The sequence below is a fragment of the Dipodomys merriami genome, unplaced genomic scaffold, assembly GCF_024711535.1.
Source record: "Dipodomys merriami isolate MVZ:Mamm:240054 unplaced genomic scaffold, mDipMer1.0.p SCAF_76, whole genome shotgun sequence".
Classification (NCBI taxonomy): domain Eukaryota; kingdom Metazoa; phylum Chordata; class Mammalia; order Rodentia; family Heteromyidae; genus Dipodomys; species Dipodomys merriami.
The window spans coordinates 670,836-678,642 of NW_027206357.1; the positions used below are offsets into that span (position 1 = coordinate 670,836).

The 7,807-nt window shown below is 41.2% G+C and overlaps 1 pseudogene; it reads left to right on the top strand.

Moving 5' to 3' along the window:
• Positions 1 to 5,511: 5,511 nt before the first annotated feature.
• Positions 5,512 to 5,608, top strand: LOC138818445 (U6 spliceosomal RNA; annotated as a pseudogene).
• The last annotated feature ends 2,199 nt before the right edge of the window (positions 5,609 to 7,807 follow it).

The window sequence follows — 7,807 nt, forward strand, 5'->3', positions numbered from 1 at the left end:
TCCTTCTAGGAACTATTTTTTGGCCCACTAATGTTGGAATAAAATCTTTCGTTAATCATAGGTGAGGAGTATTAAATATAATCTCATGACACTTTGTGAACTTGTTCACTCATATGGGCTGGTCATCTGTAAGTTGAATGTTTGAATTACAGTACTTTCTCTCAAATTTTGTGATCGCATCCTTCATTTTAAGTTGACTTGCATTTCACAATTGATTACTGCTAATTCCTGCAACTCAAGGAATTGGGGCCCTGAAATATAGGAAATTCAAATTGAGATGGGTCTTCAATTACTTTGTGTTGATATGTTGCATGGGCCTTGGTGAAAAGTTGTAGTGACCGTCTACTCGACCAGCGAGGAAAAACGACCACCACACCAGGAGTCTTCTCAGATCACGCTTTATTGGAGAGCCTTTTAGTTGTAGGAGAGCTTGGGCGCAAGAGAGCGTGCACCCGAAACACAGCCGCTTATATAGGAGAATTGGAACGCGGGTCTTTCTATTGTTGGTCGCCTGCCTTTCACTGTCACCAGGTGTCATGGGATTGGCTGGGGGCTCTACCTGGCTCATGCACGCGCACAGCCCAGGGGTCCCGCCAAGCACCGTCTGGGGTGGTTACCTCAAAGCTGCAAGGGAGTGGGCGGAGTCTCGCCTCGGCTCCCTACAGTTCCCCCTTCTTTGTTTTATGGCAACAGGTAAGAGTAGAGGTTGGGCCTCTGTCTAAAACATTAGGACCTTGCACTGGCCTTCGTCTGAGGGGCGTGCCTTCCCCAGTGATGACCAGGCCCGTCCGATGCCTTTTTTGCAGAGGTGGGATCTTGGCCATCAACCCACTTGCAACCCAGCATGCTCTTCTTGAGGAGATGAGAATCATCTCCTCAAGTGCAGTGCACTTGCCTTGCACCCTGTCCCAAATTGCAAATTGCATACCTGTCCCGGTGCAATGGGATCCCCTGATCCCTCGGGTGCTAAGGCTATGCAGAATGGTAAGGCTTAACTGCCTCTTAGGGCCGACAGCCAGATCTGGGGTGAGGATCCACTCTCCAAAGCAGCTAATGCTTGCGAGATAACAACCTTGTCCCTTCTGGTTTGGGCTCGAAGGAGACAGACCAACCATAGGCAGACCACGCATCCTCCCAAGCAGCAGGCTAAAAACATTCTGACTCCCACCCGCTCTTTGAAAAAGGACACCGCAGAGGCAATCCAGTCAGTAAATTGTAACAGCCCACAGCATCATCGGTTTAGCTATCACAGGGATTGCTATTAGCACTGTTGCTAACAGCAGGAAGATCAGCTGCATCTTCAAGAGCGGGTTCTGCTGCAGTCTCCACCGGCCTGGTCAGTCTCGTTGGCACCCAGTGAGGTACTTCTTGACTCTGTGGAAAAACACAAACAGCTCCCCTGGATCTCGTTATTACCGGATCCGGTCCATACCATTTATTATTAATAACATCCTTCCACATAACCATGTCTTTAGTATCCATGGAGTCTCTTGTCATATGCCGATCTGCGGCAAACTGATCGTTGTCATTTAGAATTAAAAAATTAAGGGTAAAGAGCGCAAGAGAAAGTCTTTCCCTGGGGGACGCGGACTCAGCAACTCCCCCTTTTTGTTTTTGAAGCATTTCTTTTATGCTTCTATTAGCTCTTTCCACTATACCTTGTCCTTGAGGATTGTAGGGCAATCCGGTGGTGTGGGCAACCTGCATTTGTGCACAAAAGGCGCAAAAACCATGGGAAGTGTAAGCAGGGCCATTATCCGTCTTGAGTCTAAGGGGCTTTCCCCAAGCTGCCCAAGCTTCTAAGCAGTGTATTCTGACGTGAGACACCTTTTCTCCTGCCAGAGGTGTGGCATGAATGACACCAGAAAAGGTGTCCACAGACACATGTAAATATTTCAACTTACCAAATTCCGTCAGATGAGTAACATCCATTTGCCACAGGGCGTTTGGTCTCAACCCCCTGGGGTTTACCCCCACATGGGGAGGATGAAGAAAGGTAACACAAGATTTACAGGCTTTAACAATATCTCTTGCCACATGCCTGGACAAATTATATCTTTTCCTAAGGGTATTAGCAGGTACATGATACAATCTATGAAAGTCTTTTGCCAATTCTACAGGATCAGCAGTGACCAGAGCCACAGCCCGAGTTGCCTGGTCCACCAAATCATTACACTTTGCCATCGGGCCCGGCAACATAGAGTGGGCACGAATATGTCCAATATAAAAAGGATGTTTTCTGTTTAAGATAAGGGATTGAATCTGTAACAAAACATTAGAAATTGTACTGGCCTGCTTAACTGAAGCAGCAACTTCAAGAGAAGCAACGGCATTTACAACATATAATGAATCAGAAAATAAATTAAAAGGTTGATCAAATCTTTTAAAAACTTCAAGCACAATTAAACATTCAACAGCCTGTGGGACATTCGGCCGAAAATTAAAGACTACCGGCTGTTTGTGTCCTTGAACAAAAAAGGCACCTTGTCCAGATTTTGATCCATCCGTAAAGATGGTTAGAGCATCAACCAAGGGCTCCTTTGAAGTGACAACAGGAAAATACACTAAATTTTTGTTAACTATGGCAAGCAGAGGATGCTTAGGATAATGATTATCAATTATATTTGGAAATGAGCAAAAAAGAATTGCCCACATATCCATTGTGGCTGCTAAAATTTCAACTTGCTCACGGGTGTATGGAATAATTAATTTATCTGGAATTTTTGCAAAGTGCATCAAACAATACTTTATACCCAAAATTGCCTCTTATTTTTTTTTATTTTTATTTTTATTTTATTTTTATTTTTTTTTCTCAGATCAAAATTGCCTGTTTAGCCACTAATTCAGGAAAATATTGAACAGTTTTTGCTCCCACAGAATCATAGCATTAATAGTTAGCCTTTGAAGCAAGGCAGTGGTATAATTGGCCGTCACTCCATAAGTCCTTACTGCCTCAACTAAATCTTTTAACTGGGAGTAGGAAACTGGCTCAAGAATTCTCTCATTAGTAATTGGCTTTTCAAAGACTGGAAAAGCGGCCGCTAATGGCGACCAGGTGCTGCCTTTTATAAAGTGACTCTTCCCTGCCGGGCACGGCAGGGGGACCGACGGGTGAGGGGCAGCTCCGTTTCCTCTTCCTGGCTGCTGCGGTACTCCCACCCCTAGGGGGCGCCACCCTCCATATCTGTCTTTCTCGTGCTCCCCCGCAGCCTCTTCTAACTCTTCACTATCAGCTGGATTGAGCTGCTCTCCCTCCTCCTCTAACATTTCTTCCTCTGAGTCACTCACAAGATTACTATATTCTTGGTCCCGCCCTTCCACATGTAGGGCTGAGAACCGGTTTGCTTTTAAAGAAGGGCACGGGGGTCTCCTTGAGACCCCCTCCTCTCTGAAACCCTTCTCCTTTTGTGAGGGCTGCAGCCCCTCTTGCTTTAATTCTTTAGGATCCTTTTGTCTTTTTTCCCTTTTTCTTTTAGGCCTATTTTCCTCCCCCTTACTGTATGCTGACTCTGATAGACTATCCTGATGCCGCGTTAGTACTTTGCATCCTTCCTGGATTAAATCAAACCCTCCCTCCTCGAGGCAAGTGCGTATCATCAAAAAGACAAGCCACAAAGGAAGAAGCAATGCAAGCAACCAATAAATATCTAAATCTACAGTGAACAGCATACCGGGGGATATTTACCGACGTCTCCTCTCCGCGTGTTGAGTTCTGGCTCCAATTCGGCCTCTCGCGCGGGTCCCGTCCCAGGTTCGTTCCCGGGTTTCAGCACCAGTTGTAGTGACCGTCTACTCGACCAGCGAGGAAAAACGACCACCACACCAGGAGTCTTCTCAGATCACGCTTTATTGGAGAGCCTTTTAGTTGTAGGAGAGCTTGGGCGCGAGAGAGCGTGCACCCGAAACACAGCCGCTTATATAGGAGAATCGGAACGCGGGTCTTTCTATTGTTGGTCGCCTGCCTTTCACCATCACCAGGTGTCATGGGATTGGCTGGGGGCTCTACCTGGCTCGTGCACGCGCACAGCCCAGGGGTCCCGCCAAGCACCGTCTGGGGTGGTTACCTCAAAGCTGCAAGGGAGTGGGCTGAGTCTCGCCTCGGCTCCCTATTATCTGCTGATGCAGGTAACTGGGCCTTGGGATCCTAGGACCCATGGGTAATGCACAAGAATAATATTTTTTAGACATCTTAGCAAAATTTGGGCATAATCAGTAAGAATGCTTCAGAAATATGGACAAAAACCTTTTAGGACAAGCGAGTTAAAAAAATAAACAGAGCAGCAGAGTAAAATCATTACAGATTAGAGGAAAATATTGTTTTTTTATCATGTGGATTCAGAAGACCAAGAACAGTTTGAATGTATCACAAGTTTATACTAAAAAGATTGCATTGATACTTTTTCTAGTCTAATATATATTTGAAACCTAAATATTTATATTCCAATTCTATTTATTGGAGTAAATAAATATCAATTTATTTGTCAAATTATCAACTAATTCTAGTAAGTTTCATTGTGTGAAATATAAAATCAGCACATATAAATATAAAATATATAACTATATATAATATGATTAAAAGACACACGTTTTGTATTGTTCTGGTGTAGTTACTGTATCAAAGGCAACTCTGTTTTAAAGTATGATTCTATTATCTCTACTTCAGTGTTTGATACAGTTAGACCTAAACCTTTATCATTTGTAGATTTACAGCATGGAGGCAAGAGGAAACACTGTGATTAAAACATTATCAATTTAATGCCTAATAACGAGGAGAAACATATGCACTTCTCCTGCAACTATGAAAATATTTGGTGATAAAAAGGCAGTAGTGTAAGTTCCTGCCAGGAACTTACAGACAGGCCAGGACATTAAGTAATCATGCATACGAACAATTTTTTCACCTTCTTGGCTTTAGCTACTTTTAAATGGAAGGTAAAATAAACAATTATATTTTGATAAAATACCTTCTTGTCTGAACAGTTCTGTTTGAACTGTTCATCTCTCTATGATCCCTTGTAACCAAGATTAGTTTTGTTCTAGTAAGAAAATCTTTGCTGTCAGGGTAAGGTATTCTGGTTGGTCTGTTCACACATGGAAGAAGGGTAAAGGCTCAGGTAGACATTTGTTCCAGTAACACCTCATTTGGGAAAATGTCAGCTGAAGAAGTTTAGAAGTAGCTCTTAAGCAACGCTTACTTTGAATCCATTAGGTCCACAAAGTTGGATAAATAAGTACTTGAAAAAGCCATCACCTTTGGACCTAACTATAAATAATAGAGAGTATGATCAAATTCCAAATAAAAAGACTTAAGATACTCATTGGCAAAAAAAGTTTGCAAATGTGAACAATCGACTGATCAATATAATTTTTTCCACTATTCACAGAATTTTAGGGAAATAAGATCGATAGCATTGTTAGGAACAATAAGGTTTCCTTGTTACAAGTAGGCACCCATAGATATAAGCCTGTATAAAGATTGCATCATTAACTATTAAATTTAGAGGATACTATATGCTTCAGCAACACGTATACTCAAATTACAATACAGAGATTAACATGGCACTTGCACAAGGATAATATGAAAATTTGAGAAGTATTCCATATTTTTCATTCTTCAGATGCAAGAAATGAAAAAAAGTGATTAAAAAGATGATTACAAAATTACAAGTGTAACAATACACGTAATTCATATAATTAAATTTAGTTTGACATCAGTGTATTAAATCACCTCAGAAAGGCATTTACATAGCATAAACTTTACAAAACTTTTCAAATTAGACAACATTGTCATTTTATCCCAAAGAAAAATAATATTAAGACGTAGAAAAAAAGGAATCAAACTGTTTCTATATGGAATGCAATCGGAAAGGACACATTAATGAACCTATATTTTATAAAATAATATATAATTCAAAGTATATCTAGGAGAAAATAAATTATGAACACGATGCAAACATAGAATATAGAATATTTTAAAATATACTTTTTCAGACAAGCACGAGAAATATTTTAGTTTCTGTACTACTCATTTCAACAGGTAAATTAAAATTATTTCTTATTAAAAAATCACAAACTTTGAAGAAATTATTATACATGTTTACAAATCTATTGAATACATTTTTCCATCCAAGGCAGGCAATTCACTTGGAAGAACTCCGCGGAATCCATGAATTTTTACAGTAAAATATTGGTGCTGCTGGGCACTGGTGGTTCATGCCTATAATCCTAGCTACACAGGAGACTGAGATCTGAGGATCATGGTTCAAAACCAGCATGGGAAGGAAAGTCTGTGGTACTCTTATCTCAAACAAACCACTAGAAAACTGGAAGTGGAGTTGTGTCTCAAGTGGTAGAGGGCTCACCTTGAGCTGAAGATCACAGGGATAGCACCCAGGCCCAGAGTTCAAGCCCCATGACCGACCAAAAAAAAAAATAAAGATATTGCTCTTATTTGGATTGTGAAAATATTTTGTAGGGACACAAAAGATGGACTTGCATTTTTGAAATTTAAGAAACTTAACCCGACCATTAGGACTTCGGTGAACAATTTGTACAGTCTTTCACAACTTCATAGAGGTAGTGATACATACTTATCCTTTTGGAAATATCAAATACAGTTTCTTCTATGTTGTTCTTCAGGCCTGGATTTATATAATGGTTCAACAGAAGGCGATCCAGAGTATCTTTGCTATCTCAATTCTCAACAGCAAGATATAAGGGTGTCAAGAGTCCTTTAGTTTGGGGAAGTGTTACTGTGGCTCAAGCGGTAGAGCACTCCCCTTGAGCTGAAGAGCAGAGGGACAGCACCCGAGCCCAGATCTCAAGCCCCATGACCGACCAAAAAAAAAAAAAAAAAACCACAACAACAACAAAATTCAAACAAGCAAAAATATTTGGGCTGGGAAAGTGGCTCAGTGGTAGAGTGCTTTTCTTGCATACATGAGGCCCTAGGTTCGATTCTTCAGCACCACATAAGCAGAAAAAAAAGCGGGAAGTGGTGCTGTGGCTCAAGTGGTAGAGCAGTAGCCTTGAGCTGAAGAGATGAGGGACAGCGTCCAGGCCCAGAGTTCAGGCCCCACGACCAGACCAAAATTTTTTTTTTAAAAAGAGTCCTTTAGTTTGGGCATTGGTATCTGTATCATGATGAAGTAAGAAAGAAGCTACTCTGCTATTATTCCACGTATATGCACTGTTCAGGGGTGTCCAGTCATCTACAGTTATTGCATGTGCCGCTTGAGACACCAACTCACTGACAATGTCTAAGTGTCCACCGTAGGCTTCTCGACGAGGGGTATACTCATCATCATCCCTACTATTCACATAAGTAGCCTTTTGGGAAAGAAGTCTCCGCACTGTAGTAAGCTGAATATTTTCGGCAGCCCAATGAAGAAATACGGTTGGATCCTTCTCCAATATTTTTTCTTGCAATTGATACCATTCCTTACTTTTTCATCTTGTTCCCCATATTCCTAAGAATTGCCTAACCAGAGACTTTGAGTGCCAGTGGGAATGAGGTGTCCATGTATTTCCCTAATAGTTCACATTGGTTGAACTGGTCAGAAATATCTGGTGACTTTTCTGCAACTGTTTATTCACCATGATTTATTTTCTCTTTTTCCAATTTTACTATTCGAAATTATTCTAACTGGAGAGTAGGGAATTGATGGAGAGCAAAGATATTCCTCCATATTCAAATGTACACACTGAAAATGAGGACCAGTGATGTCTTCATGTGCAGCTTATTCTAGGCATGAGAAAATAGGAAATAATGCCTTCTATATAAATGATTTGGGAAATGGCAGAGCAA